General features: G+C 36.4%; 1 protein-coding gene and 2 long non-coding RNA genes across 5 annotated transcripts in view; all 3 read right to left on the bottom strand.

The window, feature by feature from the left end:
- LOC143441806 (uncharacterized) overlaps window positions 1–1,838 on the bottom strand; it is a 37,295-nt gene extending 35,457 nt beyond the window's left edge. For all 3 annotated transcript variants that reach the window (XR_013109496.1, XR_013109494.1, XR_013109495.1), the window contains exon 1: window positions 1,499–1,838. This is a non-coding gene — a long non-coding RNA (uncharacterized LOC143441806). The remainder of the gene's footprint in view (window positions 1–1,498) is intronic.
- The window catches only part of LOC117705391 (gamma-crystallin D), a 763,352-nt gene that overhangs the window by 697,511 nt on the left and 43,791 nt on the right, over window positions 1–22,050 (bottom strand). The gene's annotated exons all lie outside the window — the stretch shown is intronic.
- On the bottom strand, window positions 6,881–20,364 carry LOC143441623 (uncharacterized). The gene is made up of 3 exons (XR_013109190.1): window positions 17,824–20,364; window positions 17,017–17,246; window positions 6,881–7,784 (listed from the first exon to the last, which is right to left on the bottom strand). It is a non-coding gene; the product is annotated as an uncharacterized LOC143441623 (long non-coding RNA).

Raw genomic sequence — 22,050 nt, 5'->3', positions numbered from 1 at the left:
AAGAAGAAGGAGAGGAGAAGCTAGGTGATGAAAGAGAGATAGAGGGGGGAGACAGGGAAGCAGATGTTCATGTATCACCAGTCAAAGATAGTTGATATATCTAGGTTGGGTAGTGGGTTACACCTCTGATTGAACAATACCAAACTTATAAAGCCTATGATTAACATTTCTTAAAAAAATGTATAAATGCAAAATGAAAAGGGGGCATGGGATAGGGGTTTTCTAAGGGGGGGAATGGGGAAACAGGATGGTATCTGAAGTGTAAATGAAAGATCTAATGAAAAAAAAAAGGAAAAAAAATATAAACATATTAAGCATCTAAAAAAAAAATCTTAGTAATACTGCAACAGATTATATTTCCAATGTGTTATAAGTTATAAGTTGAAATTAATTATTACTTATCAGGAGAATGTAGCTCAAGATATTGATCAAGAATTCTATAACATATATGCACTGTAGAACTGCCACTCTCTTAAAAAAAAAAAAAAAAAAAAAAAAAAACCAGTCCTCCTTAAGTCTCCAAGGCCTTCTGCTTTAGTAGATCTGAGATGAATTCCAGAAAACCACATTGCTAAAATCACCACAGTCTTTATTCTTATGAATGAGATGAGACGACACCAGTGCAGAATCTTACCAACTTAATGCCCACTTACGAAGTAGGCAGGTATTGGGGCTTCTTTGTAATTTCTTGGAGCTTGAATATGTTCTGATTTGTGGGTATCTCATAAACAACTTCTCAGATATGAATTTTCAATAAGAACATACTCCATCTGTGTTATTAGATTATTATGAGATACATATGGTAGAAAATCTGATACACATACATATGTTGAAGCAGGCATTTTCACTTTGCAAGTATTTTGGTAATATAAATCCCAGGTACAATTCATGTATCATGCCTCTGATAAATGAAATAGGTTATACAAAACAATTAGTGTCTGGAATTGCTTTTGAGAACAGTTGATACTTTTCATAAAAGATAAAACTTATTGTATGGTACAAGACTAATCTCATACCAGCAAGGAGACATGACTGCAGTTAATAAACTTATACCTCTGACACATGGGAAGCATTAACTTGATAAATATAATCATTTTTGCAGCTTTGCTGTCAGGGGTCAGAGAACACCATCCATTTACAAAAACATTATATTCATCTTTTTGAGAAGGTTTTATGTATGAGGAGTTGAAAACCACAACAAGCCAATGTTTATAAAACCTCACTGTTATCTGACTAATACTGGCAGCATTTGGAAAACTGTCACTACTTAACTACACTGGCATGAATGAATCCTGCCCAGTTGTTTGAAACCAATCCTCTACACAAACTGTATTTGTAATTCCAGTACACAAACAAACCCTAGAAAGAGAGAAAACTCATTAATTGGGACAAAGCCTTGAAAGATGGGCCTTTTGTTTTAGTTTGTTCATTTGTTTGAGAACAAAAGAAGTTCTATGATTTATTTAATACAAAGTGGAAAACAAAGAGACCCGAATACCTTGTTACTTAGTGTGTGTTCGTGAGTTTGCTGCTGAATCAAACTGGAATTGTCCTTCCTTGAAGAATCAGACATCCTCACTGTTGTTGTTTTAAGAAGAAGTCCGACCACAGCTCAGAACAGACCACTCCAGACCACGGGGTTCTAAGGGGGAGGAGGTTTATTCAGGGGAAAGGGCAAAGGTGGGGAGAGAAGAGAAGTAGAGGCCGGCCATGACCACGTGGAGAGAGAGAAAGGTAGGGGAGGGGACAGAGAGGCAAGAGGGTAAGAGAGAGGAAGAGAGTAAGAGAAGAAGAGCAGGAGTAAGAGAGAGAGGAGGGGGCAAGCAGCCCCTTTTATAGTGGATCAGGCTACCTGGAGGTTGCCAGGTAACTGTGGGGAGGAGCATACCTGGCTGTTGCCAGGTAACTGGGGAGGTGGAGTTTAGACGGAATACTAACACTCACAGCTGCTTCAGTCAGCTTTTAAGTTCACCCCTTTTCTGTCTACAGAGATTTTGTTTCTGCTTCACCCTCTGTGTACAAAATAACCAATTGAACCACACTGACTCCATATTTGCAAAATTACTAAAATTTACTTATAACCCCAAACTAAACATGACACATTTGCAATTGTCATGAGTATACACAGATGAACTTTTTTTTTTTTTTTTTTTTTTTTTTTTTTTTTTTTTTTTTTTTTTTTTTTTGCCTTTCCTAGTGTGTACTACTTTTTCCAGTCCAAGCCAGGGAGGAGATACTCTGACTTTTATTTCCTATTCTACTAACAGAAACAAATTGTGATTCCATTTAGTGCAACACTGTGCAGAGTTTTTTAACGAATCATTTTGTTGTTTTGGGGCAGACCCTGAAGGAATGTGCTGGTTGACATGAATCAGCAGATAAAGGTGTCTCCTGCTAAATCTGAGGATCTACGTTCAACCTCTGTGACACACATGAGGGAGAGAACAAACTCCTTTAAATTGTCCTCTGACCGACACACACACACACACACACACACACACACACACATTCATGAACATGTGCACACACATCCATGTTCATATACATACAAAATAAAATCAAGTACAGTATAAAAATAATTGTAATAAAGTGCTGAAAACCCCCATACTCGGGAGACCCTTCCTCAAGTCTCAGGAGATCACGACCACCCAAAGATCACAAGAAACCATACCTGGATGCAATCAGCAGAGGCTTTATTAGGGAAATTGGCTGATGGTCAAACCACAAGCTCTCTCTCTGAAGAGCAAGGTCTGGCCCAGAGTTATGGGTAAGGGGTCTTTTAAAGAGCAAAACCACAAACCAGGGGAGTGGGGAGGGGGGAAGGGGTTGCCAAGGATACATAACATAAGAATAGTGAAACATTCCAGAGAAACCCACCCTGAAAGGTTAATAGCCATGTCACTGTGTCCCACCCTGTCATTTACCAACTATTTCAGATTAACTATCTGCACCTCTTCCGGCTATAGTCCCACCTAGGTGGCTTGCATCTTTTATCTGTGGTCAGGAATGCCTTCCTGCCTTGGGTCTTTTCCACCCATAGGCGGGCCTACTGCCTGAGGCTTGATTCAGGGAATAATGTCCTCCACCAAGAATGTGCTCCAGGGAAGTGAAGGCCTGAAATCTTATTTTCAGTTCCTTGTTCTGGAATCTGCACTTTTCCTGCTCAGGTCTAAGGCAAAAAATCTACACATATTTCATAAAATGGCCTTTACAATTTTTCGCTCTACAGTGCTACCTATTGTTCTAAGTACAAGAAAATTGTGATACAAATAAAATCTGACAAATAAAATGAATGTTACTTAAGCTTTGTTCAACAGGAAGCATTGTGCTGTGAGCCATGAACTTATGATTTAACACATTAGCTATATTTATTAGACAAAGTACCTTTTTTTTTAAACAAGATACACATTCAATAGTTCAACACAAATACAATGACCAGAGATTGTCGCAAACCTAATCTGTAAAATTCCCTAGGAATCAATAATCCAGTATTTATTAATTCACCATTCATTTTAATTTCACATAATGTAACCATCTTAAAAAACAATCACCAATTGTATATATGGCTATACTTAATGCTGGTTTTAAATTGATCCTGAGGGCTTCCTGTGAATAAGAATATGTCCAAATTGCATTTGGGGCATAGATGTTCAGAATTGAGACATCATCTTGGTGGATTTTTCCTTTTAAGAGTTTTTTTTTTTTTTTCCTAAGAGCAATTTAAGAAGATAATAACAGAATGTTTGTTCTAGAAGTACAGTGGATGCAACTTCTGAAGCTATCCACAAAGGTATTATATTATCCGTGTGATCTATTTTGGATCAAATGCCATTTGAGGATGCTTTTAGACCCTATGCCTAACGACATGTTTCTTGGTATTCACTTGCTCATAGAAAATATTCTGTCTTTAAAAACTAAAGTAATGGGTAGATTGTTGTGCCCTCCCCCATAGCCTTGAGCAGGCCTGCGAGTCATTTACCACAGTAGACAAAACAACAATAGGACCTAGGAGGCATTGCATTGCCAGTCTTGGTGCCCTGCAGTCTGCTACAGGAGCTAAGAAGAATGGACTGCTTGCTGAGCTTGCCTTGACACCTCCCAGCTGCTATCCCCTCACAGAGTCACTGGGCTGAAATGAGAAGAGACTCTGGGGGATGGGGCTTCCCCTTTATGTGTGAAAGCAAAATATTAAACTTGAGCAGAATATTTGTCTTGGCCCCATGTTTTCTCTCACCCTCCATTCCCCTTTCATTCCCAGCCTTCCTCTCAGGTGAACCCGGTTACCTGTAGCCACTGGCGGCTACAGATTGTGATTTGTAAATTTGAAAAATTACAATCCAGTATAAGTGGTGTTTCTTAAAATCCTATCAAAACATCTATGTTAATTTTTCTAAGTTAAAATAGTACTATGTATACAATTTAAACATAAAAAGTAATTTTTTTTTTTTTCAAGACAGGGTTTCTCTGTGTAGCCCTGGCTGTCCTGGAACTCACTTTGTAGACCAGGCTGGCCTCGAACTCAGAAATCCGCCTGCCTCTGCCTCCCAAGTGCTAGGATTAAAGGCGTGCGCCACCACTGCCCCATAAAAAGTAATTTTATAGTTAGCAATTATTTATTTATGAGGGTAGCAAATTGTCAAAAGGCTGTGTTTCCTTGGGTTGTGGTGTGCTATATTAAAATGAGTATTGACATCATTTCTTTTCATTTTATTAACTTTTACCACTGATGTCCAGAAGAAGGTCCACCCTTTTTAGAAGCCCTACCCTGGTTTTCTATCACCTGAATAAAATGAGTCTCCATTTAAATTATTGTCTTATTTTAATTGTTTAAACTTATGTGACAAATGTGATAATAGGACACACACACACACACACACACACACACACACACACACATATATATATATATATATATATATATATGTTCAAACATGCTGTATTCAGGGTATCAGAGAGGATGATCAAAGTAGGGTAGTCAAGATTTTTCTCCCTAAATATTTTCTAAAATTTTTATATAATAATTTTACACAGTTATGAGGAAAAAAATGACATACATACATATACCAATAAAGATAATTATTATTTTTATCTCCCTGTTATCATGATATTTTCAAACTCCACTTCTTTCTTTTAGTTATCAAGTATCTACTTTGTCATCATAGGTTTTAGTCATCCTACTGAGCTATAGAAGACTTATTATTTCTTCCTAACTGTATTTTGAAACCTACTTTTTCTCCCAGACTCTGAACATCTCTATTATACACTCACTGTGGCTTTTTAAAATTAAATTTGTTTGCAATTCTTCCTCAGCTCTGTCTTATTTTCATCCCATATCTATCAACCCCCTTCCCCATAACAACTTATCTCTTCCCAATATTCATGAAGATATTACCTGAATTTCTTCTGTAGTCCAGGTAGATGATGTAGAACAAAACTTATCACTTGGCAGCATTGCACAGTTGAGGATCTGATAAATACTTCTTTAATGAAGTGTCAGTAGACTCTGAGAAAATCTGTTCTCTGTTCTGTGTCTACCTGTCTTTTCTCTATCCATATTTATGCAATGATTTTCTTCTTAAAATTGTTAATCTTAGACAGTATGTAAAAATATTTCAGCTTAATTTTATCAAACTCAATGCAAAATATAGCATCACCTTAGGGTCTCTGGGCATCCTTGGGAACAACTTTGACCACACTATGAATAGAATTGGTTATCAAAATTTGTTTAGGAATTGAAAACACACACAATTTATATTGCACTCATCAACATCAATAAACAGTGGTCTGACCAACAATTGTATTTTTGTTTAGGTGATCATACAATATCTATCTGAACATATTCCTCTTAACTTGAAATGTGAAAGCAGTTAGCTAGTTGGTAAAGAGTGGTTGATAGAGTAGCTGTGTGCCTGGAATACAGGGATGGCTTCTGCAAAAGGTCAGAGATGAGTATATGTTATATTGTCTGACATGTTGGAACAGAATAAATAGGGTAAGAATTGGTATTAGGCTTAGGTCTTCAGGTATCTATGAGTTATACTTCAGGATATATGAGTTATACCTGCTCCCTTAACAAATAGGTGCCAAGATAGATGGCTTGAACCTGAAAATAGACCCCCAGACAGAGTTATTAAATTAACAGGCTGGTAAGCCAAAGGACGGGTAAGATACTGCACAGAGCCTTACCAACCTATGACAGAAGTGCATTGCTTTTGATAATACATATTTCATGATGGGTAAGGAAGGCATTCTTGTCAGAATGACTTAAGACAGGCTCATTCTTGTTTATGAAATAAAAAAAGGGGAGAGGCAGAGAGCTTTTGGGGCTGCTTGGCAAGAATCTGACATGGGCCAAGGACAAGGAAGTGGGCTTCAGGCAGGAATCTGACATTAGGCTAGAACAAAGAAGTAATTTCAGGCAGGAATCTGAATCTTAGGCTAGAAAAAAGAAGTAGGCTTCAGACATAAAAGTGACTTTGGGCTAGGACAGGAAAGTAGGCTCAGATATTTTGGTCATCCTGAGAGGCCCTTAGAAACACTGATCACAGGAGTGTTCATGTAATTATGTTTATAGCTTTGCTTGTTCTTTGACTATTGTGTTTATTATCTTGCTTGTTCCTTGACTATTTGCATCTATTGTATTGCTAGTTCCTCAACCTAGAATTGACCTTAATACTTACGTGTAATTAAAATGGTATAAAAGCAAAAAGGAGGAGGGGAAATGAGATAGGAAGTTTCTAGAGAGGGGAAATGGGGAAAAGGGATGGCATCTGAAATGTAAATAAATAAAATATCCAATAAAAAGGAAAAAACAGATATTTATTTGGGAATCAATTATGAAATATTGAAGAGAAAAGAAGTATATATGGAGAACCCTTATAGCATGAGGCAGGTCTACTACCTACAAAGTAGTCTGAAGAGAAAAAGATTACACAGGAGGCAGTTTGAGCTTTTAGTCAGATTAATAAAGCATCTTTTAGTCAACATTGCCCAGTAGTAGAATTCTATAGTTTCAGATATGAGTTGAAGTTTTGCTATGCTCAGTCACTGAACATAATATACATAAAACATGGATACATAGAAGCTCTTGTCTCACACAGACAACAGGTGTAACATGCAAGGGCAACAGGTGGTCGTCACACAAGATCTGAACACTATATTTTTATGACCATGGGATCATCATTGTCTACACCTTACTATATACTTTACATATGTTTATATTTAAACTCTGTAATTTGTCTAGAGTACTAGTAGATTAAAAGAAGAGTATGTTATTTCTGCATGGATTTTTTTTTTCAGTTATCTGCTACTTTCTTTTTTATTATTATTTTATTTAATTACATCCCAAATATTGCCCCTGCTAGTCTCCCCTCATAATGTACTTCCCCCATCCCTTCTCCTTAACCTCTGATAAGGTGACCCCCCAGGGTATTCCCCCACCCTAGAGCATTAAGTCTCTATAGGATTAGGTGCATCTTCTCCACTGAGAACAGAAAAGGCAGCCCTCTGCTACATATGTATTGGGGAAACCTTGGACCAGCCCCTGTACAGTGTATACTCTTTGGTTGGTCATTCAGTCTCTGAGAACACACCGAGATCCAGGTTAGTTGATTCTGCTGGTCTTCCTATAGGGTTGCTAAACCCTGCAGTTCCTTCAGTCCTTCCCCTAACTCTTACATAGGGGTTCCCAACCTCTGTCCAATGCTTGGCTGTGAATATCTGCATCTGTCGCAGTCAGCTGCTTGTAGTGCCTCTCAAAGGACAGCAATGCTAGGCTCTCCAGTCTGCAAGCACAACATAGTATCAGTAATAGTGTAAGGGATTGGTGCCCACGCAATGGATGGATTCCAAGTTGATCCAGTCACTAGTCAGCCATTCCTCAGTCTCTGCTCCATTTTTGTCCCTGCAATTCTTTTAGATAGGAACAACTCTGAATCAAAAATTTTGGAGGTGGGTTGGTTACCTTATCCCTCTCCTGTGGGCCCTATCTATCTAATAGAGGTGTCTCTTCAGGTTCCATCCCCCACTGTTGAGCATTTAGGCTTAGGTCACTCCCATTGAGTCCTGGTAGCTTCTCCCAACCCAGGTTTCTGGGACTCTAGAGAGAGGTTTCTCCCAACCCCTGCCTCAGGCATTTGCATATTATCATTCATTCTCCTGGCCCTCAGTGTTTCTTTCCTATCCCCTATTCCTGATCCTTCCGCCCTTTTCCTCTCCTTCTCCATTCTCTCACACAGTTTTATCCCTCCCTCTGCCTCTCATGATTATTTTGTTCACCCTTCTAAGTGGGATTGAAACATCTTCTTTATTGTTTAACTTCTTAGGTTCTGTGGGGTGTGTTGTAGGTATTCTGTACTTTTTGAATAATATTAACTTATCAGTGAGTACATACCATGCATGTCCTTTAGGGTCTGTGTTACCTCATTCAGGATATTTTCTAGTTCCAACTATTTGACTGCAAAATTCACGATATCCTTGTTTTGATACCATTGTGTAAACGAACCACATTTTCTGTATTCATTCTTCAGTTGAGGTACATCATCTAGATTGCTTCTAGATGCTGGCTATTATGAGTAAGGCTACTATGAATATAGCAGAATATGTGTACTTGTGATATGGTGGAGAATCTTTTGGGTATATGCCCAGGAGTATTATAACTGGATCTTCAGGTAGAATTATATCCAAATTTCTGAGGAACCTCCAGATTGATTTCCAGAATGGTTGTACAAGTTTGTAATCCCACCAGCAATGGAGGAGTGTTTCTCTTTCTCAACATCCTTGCCAGCATGTGCTGTCAATTGAGTTTTTGATCTTAGCCATTCTGATTGATGTGAGGTATCTCAGAGTTGTTTTAATTTACATTTCCCTTATGACTAAGGTTGTTAAAAATTGAATTTATCACAATACACACACATACACACACATACACACACACACACACACACACACACACACAGAGAGAGAGAGAGAGAGAGAGAGAGAGAGAGAGAGAGAGAGAGAACAGACAAACAAACAGACAGACAAATAGACAGAGACAGAGAGACAGAGAGAGAGAAAGCTTTTCAGGTTTACATCATTTAAGAAAAGATAATAAGTGTTCTCAATTACCAGTGATGGTAGGAGCTGAGAGCATGAAATTCCAGCACTTAGGACATGATAAGTTTTTAGTGTGTGTGTAAATTGCAGGTTGTGGTGAGTATTAAATAGCATTTTAACACTTTCTAAAATAATCTTAAAAATTGATTCCCAGCTGATGAAAACAGAGTCAATAAGAAAAAAATTTGTCATAAAACATTCTGATAAAAATTGTAATGGGACCCACTTTTCATTCATTTAGCTTGCTCCTTGGGAAAGTACCTTGTTTTAATTATCACTGAAATGGTTGTGCTATTGGCAAAATTTTGTTTGTATTCTTTATAGCCCTTGAGGGAAGGTAAAAATTACAGTGTCTTCTAAACCCAATGCAGTAACAAAGCTATTGTCATTGGAAAGTGTAATATTCTATCTCTTACCTTCTCTTCCTCCTTTCTTCTAGTATTATACTTATAGTTTTCCCCTAGTTATACTTTTTCTCATATTAAAGAGCTGAGAGGAGGAACAGTTAATACTAAAGATGTTGGACAATGCCATATGGAAACCTACTATTCTATAAGCTTCATATACATACATTTGTATTTATATAAAAGACTTTAATTGGGGTTACTCTACACAGAGAATAATGATCCTTCCAGATGTCACAGGTCTCCAAATGGAAAACAGAAAATATGTTACACTGGGGGAGAGGTTATGTCTATATTTCCACAGGAATAGAAAAGCTATGGGTTCCTTTCAATTTGATAAAAATCAGACATGACAAAGGGCGATCTGAAAATCTTGGCTACTGATAAGAAGGAGATTGACAAGACTAATGAGATGGGTAATATCTATGTGGATCTCTGTACACAGAGACAGCTCTGGGACCAACTGAGACTTAAAGGTCTATATATAGTCAATAAATCTTATTGGATACAAAAATATTATGACTTATTATTACACAGCATTCTTTACCATGACATGAATGGAAATTTATATTTCAGTTAGAGTAAATGATCAAACTAACACTAAAATGGCAGTTAACTTCCTTTATTGATCTTCTTTAATTAATCTGTGCACCCTGCACATTCCATTCAAATGTTTTTTACAGAGCTAGATATTGCTTATAAGGCTTTTATATTACAAAATAAAAGACAAAAAAGATAACCCTGACAAGATTCACATACTGAGATTCTGAAATACTGTGACCTTCTGTTTCAGGTTCCTATTTGATCCTACCTCAACAACATCAAAGCTGTTTCCTTTTTCTTTGCTTAAGTCTTCTTGCCTTTATTGCCTTAAATCGTCAACATTGGACTCCAGCAACATTTTATGCTGAAGAATCTAGGGACATATTCTGATCTTTGTCAACTCAGGCAGCAACTTTAGGTCACAAGGAATGAAGTTTTTATTTCAGTTTTGGGTTTTGTGCTGGGGGTGGAACTCAAAGCCTTGTTGATGGTTGCAAGTGCTCTACCTATAGAGATTCACATGGACCTTTTATCAGAAATGAAAACCTTGTATATTTAAAAAAGTGTCAACTAAAAGTTCGCTCATCTTCTGACCAAAGGACTGATACCTACATGTTTTGTGCTACTGTCCTTAGAAGTGTCAATTCAAATACTTTCAAAGCAGAGAACTCAAGTGTATTCTGATTTTTTTACATGTATTATTTATGTATTTACTTATGTGTTTCTGAGTGTGTGCATGCACACATATGTAAACATACACATGTCTGGGCGCCAGTGGGAACTCAAAAGACAGCTTGTGAGGATTGGTTCTCTCCTTTAACTCAAGTTATCAGGCTTGGCAGCAGGCATTTTCACCAGATGAGCCACTTCATTACCTCCATCAAGTACTTTTGAGAATGAGGTCAATACCAGATAGTAAAGAAATCAAGTCATCTTAAAGCTGTTTCCTTTAAAGACTTACTTCCAGAACATTTTCAGAACAGCCAGCTTTCTCATCCAGCTTTTTAGACTGTTACAGTCAGGACTTCAACTAAGTCATAGATTTTCTCAATATATAGAGACTGGATAACAAATGATGCCTGTTAGCCTTCTTTTGGCAAAACCATTTTTCCTATTTCATTTTGCCCTTCTCTCAAAGAAATTCAGCAGGAAACAATTATAAGAAGACCATCATCCCAATCTTTTAAGTTGGAATAAATGCTTCTAGTTATTTTATAAATCATAGATACGTTGCCAATTTAAGAGATAATTTAGAAATAATTATAGTTTTGGACAGGGAAAAAACTAAATAGAGAGCTTAGACTCAAAGAATTCTCTCTTTCCTTTCCTCTTCTCTATCATTTCTTGGTACAGGAAAGGGGGTTGAAAAGAATAAAGTGATATAGTATGATTATAATAATTAGACAAATAGAGATGGATCATTCAATCTACTCTTAAAAACATTTTACAGCCATAATCTTACATTGGTAAAGAGCTTTATATTTCGATGCAAATTGAGTTTATATTTTGTTGCATTGACACAAAATTTGTATATTGATACATATTTAAGGTTTTCTCTTACACTGGTAGATATCTTTATATTTGATGCAAGATTGAGGTTATATTTTGTTACTTTGATACAGAATTTTGTATATTGATACAGGGTTAAGGTTTTTATTGGTATAAATCTTTGTATATTAATACCAAATTTAAAATTAATTTTGTTACTCTTAGATAGGCATTATGCCTATAAAACTTATTAAGAATACAAGGCTCAATCTTTTAATAGCTGCTATTACAAACTGTTTATAATAATTAAGCAATGCAAGTTATAGTGAGATAGTCAAATTTATGATCTTATTCGATAGTAATTTAATTAATTACAATAAAAATGGTTCAATGTTATTCAAATAGTAAATAGCTAAAAATAATCAATGTTTAACAATTCACTTAGGCTCTATATAGATAGATGGTCTTTAAAAGTGTCAGGGACCCACAAAATATTGCATTTAAAATTATTTCATTCTTAAAAGATCTTTTGACTATGAAACAGTTCGACTCCTAACATTGCCTTCATTCCAGTTCAAAGAAGATGATGAACATGAATACCTCCATGTGGAGTTACTTCAGTTGTGGTAAACTTTCCACAGGCAAAAATGCACACAAAATACTGTCCAAAAAGAACAAACAGATGCAAGATAGTGAACTGCTAAGCTCTGCCAAGGCAGGTTAAGTTAGTCCTTCATAATTCCTACTTCACTTAAGGTCTGTCAGATGTTCTGAGCCAGAAAGCTGAAGATGCTCTGACATTATAAAAAAAAATCTTGGGAACTATCCAGGAAGTCAGTTGTCTCTGTCATTTAAAAATTTTTTTGAAGTTGCATTCCTGTGCTTCCTACATATTCAAGTAATTTTTTATTTTAATATTTATTTTTTAATTTATTTATTTTAATGTATTTAAATTTTTAATTTAATATTTAATATTTATTTAAATATATTTTCCTTCTCAGTTCTCTGATGGGGTTGAAGATTAGATAGTTATAGTCCCACAATAAAACTTACAGTTGTTTAACATTAAAAATGTTCTAGAAAGACAATTTTAGGGTGATAATACAAGTTAAAATTTTTAAAAAGTGATTTACGTAGAAAATTGTAAACTCATTAAGAGAAAATACATGGTAAAGTACCTCATCTAATAACAAAATACAAACAGACTGGACTTTTAAATGTTATTCATATTAAAATTTTTCATAATTATTTCAAAATAGTTCCTACTATGTATTTTGTTACTATAAGAAACAAAACCTTTTTAATTGAACAAAAATAGGGAAATGTAGTGAGTTGGACTAATGCTGTTTGTTTTCTAATGTTAATACTGGTTCCTCAAAAGGCTTTGTTCCTGAGAAGCAGACAATCATGTACTCAGGTGATGCCATGTAAACCTTCTCCCCATTTTAACTAGTTAATAAAAGGATAGAGCCTATGATTGGACAATGGAAGGGAAAAATGGGACTAAAGACTCAAGAGGGGGTGGCAGATAAAGAAAAATGGAGAAGACAAGAGAAGAAGAGGAAGAAGATTCAGTGGTCCATAACTGTGTGCCTGAGAGAAACCACAAGTAACAGGGGACATTATAACTGGAAAAAAAAGTTAGTGTAGTATGGATTCTGCCCAATCTATGGCTTATAATTAAAATATCTAGATTGTGTGTTTTTAATACAGACTTATTAGGGTTAAAAATTCCAACAACATCCTTTCTGCTGAATACCTTTCAACAATCCTCAACAGCCTTGGCCAGTTGTGGAATTCCAAGAGCTATAACAATTAATGGATTAGCAAGATATAACTACAAGTGCCAAAAAAGCATAGGTATTAGGCAGGTAATCAACTACTTTCTCACTGAATTTATGACTATTCCATGAGAGGAAACACATGCCCAAAATTGTAAATTTGACAAAGAATACATGATTGAGGAACTCATGGGCCTCAGGAATGAACTCACTACTATTATTTGCAAAGTGGGCAGAAAGTATTAACCTTGTCACTAAATGTATGTCTCTAAACACATAGAATACCACAAATGTCAGACCATTATAGATCTTTCACTGTATACTGCATGATAGTTAATTCAGAAACTAACAGCTGGTCTAAGTACAGAGCACATATGCAGGTCAGTTAAATGCTCAGCCACAAGTGAGACATTATATCATATCTCTTTGTTTCAGGGATCATCACTAAAGAGGGGTAGAAATATGGTCAATAGAATTCAGAGAAACTTAGGTGGAGCAATCTTCTGTACATGGCAGGAGTGATAGATTCATGAACTCATAGTTACTGTGGTTGTTTGCACAAAAGTTGCACAAGTTCAAGGATAGAGGAGGAGTTTATGAGCCTCTATTTCTGTCTGAATGAAGAGCTATTTACAGCTGATGATGTCTGAGAGAGAAAGAGTCAGTTTGTTTTAAGGGTATGATCCCCAGTAGGTTAGCCACACTCCAGAAGATGGCCCCATAGCCAGAAGAATATGGGCAATACAAATTTAACTTGGTATTCTATGAAGAAATAAATGAGAAAGAAACAGGACACAAAGACAAGAGGTGTATCTGGTGAGATACTAGGGGACAGGAGCAAAGGAGAGTGAACATAATAAAGAAATATATGGATGAATGAAACTCTCAACAAATTAATAAAATATTATATTAAAAAGAACATTAAAATGAGTAAGTAATACCATAAAATTATATGAGAAAGTCTTCCTACACTCAGAAGCTTACATTTTTCTCCCAAGTCTATGTGAAATGTCATAGATTCAGTCATGAATAAAATTAAAGTTGTACAGTGAACCTGAAACTATTTCAGTGTTGCTGTTACAGATATATGTGGAAAATCCTTATTTTGTAAAACAAAAATATTTTTATTAATCTTTCTATGGACCCTCATTGTCACCTCCAGTAGCCACTGGTTTAGGTCCTATGTCCCTGACTAGACACTTCAGTTACCTCCTATGATTTTGTTCTTATCTTTTCCCCAGAGTTTATCTTATAAACTTAAGTGAGGTCAGATTAGTATTCTTCTCATAAATATCTAGTGGCCTCCTGCTTCATAAAAATTAAAACTTGTTACTGTCACTTTCTTCTACCTAACGCCTACTTCCCTTGACACTAGGCTTGTTGTGGTATTCGTGTTGTTGCCTAAGTAGCCAGGCCTCCTCCTGTCTGTTACCACCCTGACCTATTCCACCTCTCTAAAATACTCTTTCCCCACATGTCTCTTAAAACAAGGACTAGCGTATTCTCTAAGTCTTTGCTAGACTAACTACAACTAAAATTAGATAAACCCTGACAGTTTTATTTATTTAAAATTAGACATTTTACCTTATTTCTGGAGTTCTGGATCCTTTTGATTTGGCTACTCTTTCTTGTTCTTATAAGACAATAATTTGAAATTTACAATGTTCTTCAATGGTATATATACGAGGGTACTGATGCCTGTACTGTCACTGTCATAGAAGGAGAATCTCTAGACACTTGTTAGATTGAGACAGATTCAGAGTAATATTGAGTTAATATCAATCTAAGCTGTAACTAAAAAAATGCAATCATAATAAGTTCTATGTAATTGTTCTGAGTCACTCTGAAGAAAAATAAATATATATTTATATATATTTATTTCCCCCTTGAATCTTTTCCTGTTTCATTGAAATAGATTATTTTCTCATGCAATATATCCTGATTACAGTTTCTCCTCCATCTTCTCCTCCCACTTCTTTCCTACTTCCGCTCCTATGTAGATTTACTCCCTTTGTATTTTTTTAAAAGCAGGCTTTTAATAAGAGATTAATTAAAAAATAGCAAAATAAAATTATCTAGGTAATCAAAACCAACACATTAAAGTTGAATAAAGCAACCCAATAAAAGAAAAAGATCCTAAGTGAAGGTGTAAGAATCAAGGCCTGTGGTTCATAACACTTGAGTCACATAAAAATGTTAAACTGAAGGCATATATATAGAGAAAGAGGACCTTATGCAGACCTGTGCTTAGTGTTTAGTGCTTCAGTCTCTGTGAGTTTATACGAGCTTTGCTCACTTGATTTGGAGGGTCCTGTTCTCCTGATGTTCTCTATCCCCTCTGGCTTTTACATTCTTTTGGCTTCCTCTTATCCAGGGTTTCCTGATCTTTGGAGAGAGGGATTTGATGGAGACATCCCATTTAGAGCTGTATGTTCCAGGATCTCTCCTTCTTTGTGTAATACCAGGCTCTGAGTCTCTATATTTGTTTCTGTCTGCTATAGTAGGAAGCTTCTCTGAATGGTGGCTGAATAAGACACTGATCTATGAGTATAGCAGAATGTAATTAGAAATTATTTTATTGCTACTTATTTGGTTTTAGAACTATAGTATTTGGTTTTACCCTAGATCTTTGGTTCTTGGTCACCAAGTACTCTTGGGTATAGGTTATATCTCATGAAGTTGGCTTTAAATCAAATCAGATTCTGGTCGGTTACTCCCACTAGCTTTGTGCCAACATTACCTTAGCATTCTTCACAGAGAGGACAGATTGTATAGATCAAAGGCTGGGTTGGTGTATATTTGTCTCTTTGGAAGCCTGCAGAGTGCCTTCCTATACCAAAGACACTAGAAAGTAAGAGTGTAGGTTCTTTACAGGCACCAGTTCAAACTCTCATGTCCAATGAGTTGTGTGAATGTTGTCTTCAGCCATGAAACTTTGATGTTAGGTTTTGGAGAGCAATCTATTATCTTGGAAATACTCTGAATTGTTTGGGGACTACCATGGGACCCCTTTGGCCAACAACTCATTGAATGTAACCCATTCCAGTACTGAAAGCTTAATTTTAGTGCCAAGAGATAGCCAATTGGAACCTCATCTTACCACTGCTACCTAAGACTTCATTAGGATCGCCTTCATATATTTTACAAAGTTTCCACTCCAAATAGATTTTCATATGATTGCTCAAATGTTCCTCAGTTCTAGCTGTATCTCCCTTCATTCCTTCTCTCAACTCCATATCCCTCTCTCCTCCTCAGCTGATCCTCCTGTTTCTGTACCTCCCCATCCATCTATATAATCTGTCCCTTTTCCTCCTCCTAGATAGATAGATTCATGTGTGCCCCACAGCACCTTTCTCTTTGTCTGTAAATTATGCCAGGGTTACAAATTACTTAATGGCTAATGTCCACATATAAACTAATACATACTATATTTATCTTTCTGGGTCTGGGCTACTTAGAGTGATTTTTTTTTTCTATTTCCCCTCATTTGCCTGCAAATTAATATCTATCTATCTATCTATCTATTCATTTATATTCCATCTGTTGTCTCCCATCCTGGTTCTCCCTCCCACAGTTTCTCTTCCCATTCTTCCAAGAGGGTGTTCTTCCCCACCCAGCCTCCCCCTTTTCTGAGGCCTCAAATCTCTCAAGAATGAAGACCAGGCAGTCCTCTGCTATATATGTGCCAGGGGCCTGAGACCAACCTGTGTATGCTGCCTGATTGTTGGCTTAGTTTCTGGGAGCTCCCTGGAGGCCAGATTAGTTGAGACAGCTGGTCTTCTTATAGGGTTGCCCTCCCCTTCAGTTCTTCAATCCTTCCCCTAATTCAGTAGGAGTCATCTACTTCAGTCCAATGGTTGAGTAGGTATCTATGTCTGTCTCAGTTAGCTGCTGGTAGATCCTTTCATCAGAGGATAGACATGCAGGCTCCCATCTGTAAGCACATCATAGCATCAGTAATAGTGTTAGGCCTTGGTGCCTCACCTTGAAATGGATCCCAAGTTGGGCTGGTTATTGACCACCTTTCCTTCACTCTCATCTCTATTTTTGTCCCTGCAGTTCTTTTAGATGGGAGCAATTCTAGGTCAGAAATTTTGACTATGGGTTAGTAACCCCATCCCTTCTATCAAGGCTCTGTCTATCTACTGGAGGTAGACTCTGAGTTCCATTTCCCCACTGTTCGACACTTTGGCTAAGGTCATCCCCATTGAGTCCTGAGAGCCTGTCACCTCCCTGGTCTCGGGTACTTTCTAGATGGTCCCCCCCACTTCCTTCCCCCCAAGGCTGCCTAATTTCCATTCATTTTCCTGGCCCTCTGGGCTTTTCTCCTGCTTTCCCACAGCTGATTCTGTTCTGTTTCTGCCCTCCCATCTAGGTTAGGTCCCTCCTTCCCTGTGCCTCCCATAGTTATTTTCTTTCCCCTTCTAAGTGAGATTGAAGCGCTCCCACTTGGGCGTCTCTGTTTGTTACACTTCTTACAGCTTCTGGATTTTACCGTAGGTTTTCTATACCTCACTCAGGATGATATTTTCTAGTTCTGTCCATTTGACTGCAAAATCGTGATGTCCTAATTTTTAATAGCTGAATAGTATTCCATTGTGTAAATGAAGCACATTTTTTTGTATCCATTCTTGGTTGAGGGATATTTGAGTTGTTTCCAGCTCCTGGGTGTTGCTGCCTGCAGCAATAGCTGAATGGGTTCACCTGCAAGAGAGGCTGAGAATAGGGAAATGGGCGGGAAGAGATGAAGCCAAGACAAAGTTCTCTGATCAAGGCTTGAAGTTTAATAATTTGCTTTCACATATAAAGGGGAAGCCCCACCACCCAGAGTACCTTCTCGGTTCAGCCCAGGGGCTGGGCAAAGAGATAGCAGTCCGGAAAGTGTCAAGGCTAGCTCAACAGGCAGTCCATTCTTCTTAGCTCAGGTAGCAGGTTCCAAGGTGCCAAGGCTGGTAATGCAATGCCTCTCCTAGGTCCTACTGTTGCTTGGTCTATTGTGGTAAATGACTTTGCAGGCCTGCTCAGGCCTGGGGGAAGGGCACAGTTACCCCCTTAATTTTTTTAATGGCATTGCCAATATCTGGACGGGGCACAATTTCATCCTGTCTAGGGTCTCGAGTGGCTAGGTGACCGTGCCTGGCTTAGTTTGGCATTTATATTACTCCTATATTACCCATCATTGAGGAAAACATACATAGCATATTGATGTATGCCTCTGTCTTAGGTTTATGGGAGCTAAAAATTACTCTTATAATTACCCGTCATTGAGGAAAACATACATAGCATAATGATGTATGCCTCTTCCTTAGGTTTATAGGAGCTCAAAACACTCTTACCTGTCATTGACTAACCAGCCATCATTGGCACACTCTTTGGACCAAGACCACATTCAGACCAAAGGACCTGTGGGCATGCACTAGATGCAGTTCTTCACAGAAATGTGTAACTGCCATGATGAATAGCTGAGCTTGCTGAGAGCAATCCTGTGTGAGGGCAACCAATCGGCTTAAAATATAAGATTCAAAGGTTAAAAGCAACATGATTATTCAAGCAATATAGAAAATAAGGTTGGAAGTGGAAGTTTTTCAGTATCTAATCCAACTGCTAATTAGCAGGGATCAAACACAAAGTCTGGCCACCAGGTGGGTAGCTTAGTAAAAATTACTTACTCTCCAGTAAGAGTAGAGACTATATACCAGGTTAAATAAGCTGGTTGATAAAGATTTTGAGCCATCTTCATCATTAGAATCATAATTATTAGGCTCAAGATCTGTGTCCACTTGATGGACCAGTCTTTCAGGCAGCCATCAGGCTCCAATTTCTTTTTTTGAAAAATGTAGACTGACCCACAACCCCAAATTAAAACAGGATCAGGACCACACCAAGTATTAGTTAAAAGGTCTCTCCACAAGACCCTGGCAAATGAGTTAGAAGTAACTGGTTGCCAGTGGCAATCCACTGCAGACTGACCTTTAGCATCAGTTTGCAGAAAATTTGAAACAAGACAAAAGCAAGGTGTGTTTTTGGTGACCTTGGGGTATAATTCCCCCTTTCTAGTTTAAAAAAGCCTATTTTTTAGAATTGCTTGTAAAACCAGGGAAGAAGCGCCATTAGCTGCTTTTTCCACACTCAGAGAGTTATGAAGATATTATTTTAAAGTTTCATAATCTCTCTTTTACAATTTCTTGTCCTTGGAAATATCAGTAACATTAAATTGTCAACAAAACATCTCAAATGTTTGACTGTAGCCAAATAACTGTAATAGCCAGTTCCATTATCTATCTTAATCTGATATGTAACACCAAGTACAGGAAAATAATATAGGCAATAATTAATTATATTTTTAGTTGCTCTCTTGTTAAAGTAGTTGCAACTAAAAGGTCTAAAAGGTGTCAACTCACATGTACATATTTTAATTTTTTAATCAAAAATGAGTAACATCTATTTGCCAAAATTGATTACATATAAGTCCTCAAGGCTTAAGACCATTATTGAAGATATTGAGAACAAGATTTTGTAATTTAACTTGTACACGTTCTAGAAATGTCAAATTGTTGTCTTAAGGTATTACTCTTTTGTAAAGAATAAGATTGTATGGCCAATTATTTTTGAAAGGCCTAGAATATGTCTAGTATACAAATTTGCTCTGGCATTGTCCTGTGGTTCAGACAATTCAATGAGCTTTTAAATGTCTTATAAAGTTAAGAAACAGTACATGTTTTGTAAATTAAGCTGTATTTTTATAAATAAAATTTGAGAATTAGCTATATCTAAAAAAGAAACAATTTTAAGCAATTATAAATCACGAGCCATATACTGGCTATCAGTATATCAATTGAAAGCTTGATTTTTTAGCATTTCAAACAGTGGCTACAACACATAATTATTTGTGTTGAAGCAGGGGAAACTCAAGAAAATACACATATGATTTAATTACGTATACTGTCTTCTCAATAGATGAGGCATCTGTAAATATAGTAAATATAGCAAACATCTTTTTTGTGGGCTGCATGCATAGTCAATTTTAGGAAATATAAAAGCATGCATAGAGAAAAACTGTAACATATGATTATCAAATTTGTCTAAAAATGTTTGCCATGTAATAGGCCAAATATCATTATTTTTCAATAACCAATTTAATTGCTATTTGGAATAAGGAATAAACCTTTTATCCAAAATGCTTTTAGGATTTTATCATATAATCTTGTATTAACAGAATTATAATTTTATAATAGGATGTTTAAATTTTATTTGTAAATATAGAAAAATAAATCTACATTAATGGTTTCTTTTGTCAAAGGGCTGCTGTGGACATATGAGTAGTAACAACACAAACAGCTAACAATTTATCAGTCTATATAATTTATCTGTTGATAACTAACAGCTTACTCTATTTTCAGCAAAGCTATCTCTCCTTTATTAGTTAATTGTCAAGGGGAATTAGGACTTGCATCCCTTTGAAAATATCAAACAGAGGTTTAAATCTTCTTATAGTAAGCTTAAGATAAGATTTTAGCCAATTAATACCTCTTAACAACTTTTAAAAATCACTAAACGCAAATCAAGATTAAAAGGAAACCGTTTTCTTTTTGCATGTACACTTACAAGCTAGAAGATGGCGCTAGATCCCCACCACAAATGGTTGTGAGCCATCATGTGGTTGCTGGGAATTCAATTTCTCTATTTAAGATACTGCCTTTGAATCTTTTTTGGAGCAACAAGTATTCAAAAAAAATTTTAAAGCTCGTTATATTGGAGCAAAGGCTTGCAGAAAAACCTCTTCAGAGAAATTTGCCAATAAAGTATCACACAATGAATAATATACACTAAAAGACTTAAACTCTTAATTTTTTGTATTAAAGCAACAACAAATATATATATATATATATATATATATATATATATATATATATATATATGCAATTAGCCATTCTTTGAGGCAAACTTTTCTAACAATATCACTTCATGGGCTCTTAAAAATTACGAACAAATTTACTGACTGCAAACCTCCCACCTTTACCAGAAATGTAAAGGAATGGTATAAAAACATCTTTTATATCTATAATAATTCTATAAGTATTTACTGGAATGGCAGCTGGAGTAGGTAAGTCAGGCTGTAATGCCCCATTAGCTTCATAAATCTTAAGTTTGAACTTTCTTTTGTTTAATTTAATAACCAATCTTTTTTAGCTGAATGAGAATATCAGATAAAAGCCAACTTTATCCTCTAATAATTTTTACACACATTAGAGGAATCCAAAGCATCTCATTTTTAACAACTTTGGATATAAAGGAATAAAAACAATTTGAACAATATTTTATCAGCAGGTACAGTTATAACTCATAGAGAGAAGTAGGCATAATTTTAATGTCTCCAGCATAATTATAACTCTCGGCCCACAGACTGTTTTAAAGTCTTTGGGTCTTAGGTTTACCCTCCTCCACTGTAGAAACAGGCAAGGCATAAGACAAATTCCAGTAAACACATTTCTAGGATCTGGTCTGAAGACCCAGGACAAAAGGAACTCCTGGCACCTGAGCTGCAGAGCTCAGTCTACATTGTCTTAATTCAAATGTAAATGTTCTTAATCTTGGCCTGTTCTCTGAGGCCTGTCTAGGCCTGAACTGCACATTTTTTTTAACCTTAAATTTAAACCTTAAACTTTAAAAGATAAGTGTTGTATCTTTTCTCTATAAACATGGGTAAATCAAAAAATCTCAAACTCTCGATAGAACTA

The sequence above is a fragment of the Arvicanthis niloticus genome, chromosome 3 (assembly GCF_011762505.2).
Source record: "Arvicanthis niloticus isolate mArvNil1 chromosome 3, mArvNil1.pat.X, whole genome shotgun sequence".
Classification (NCBI taxonomy): Eukaryota; Metazoa; Chordata; class Mammalia; order Rodentia; family Muridae; genus Arvicanthis; species Arvicanthis niloticus.
Note: the sequence above shows the minus strand (reverse complement) of the source record. Positions and strands in the feature narration are given on the sequence as shown.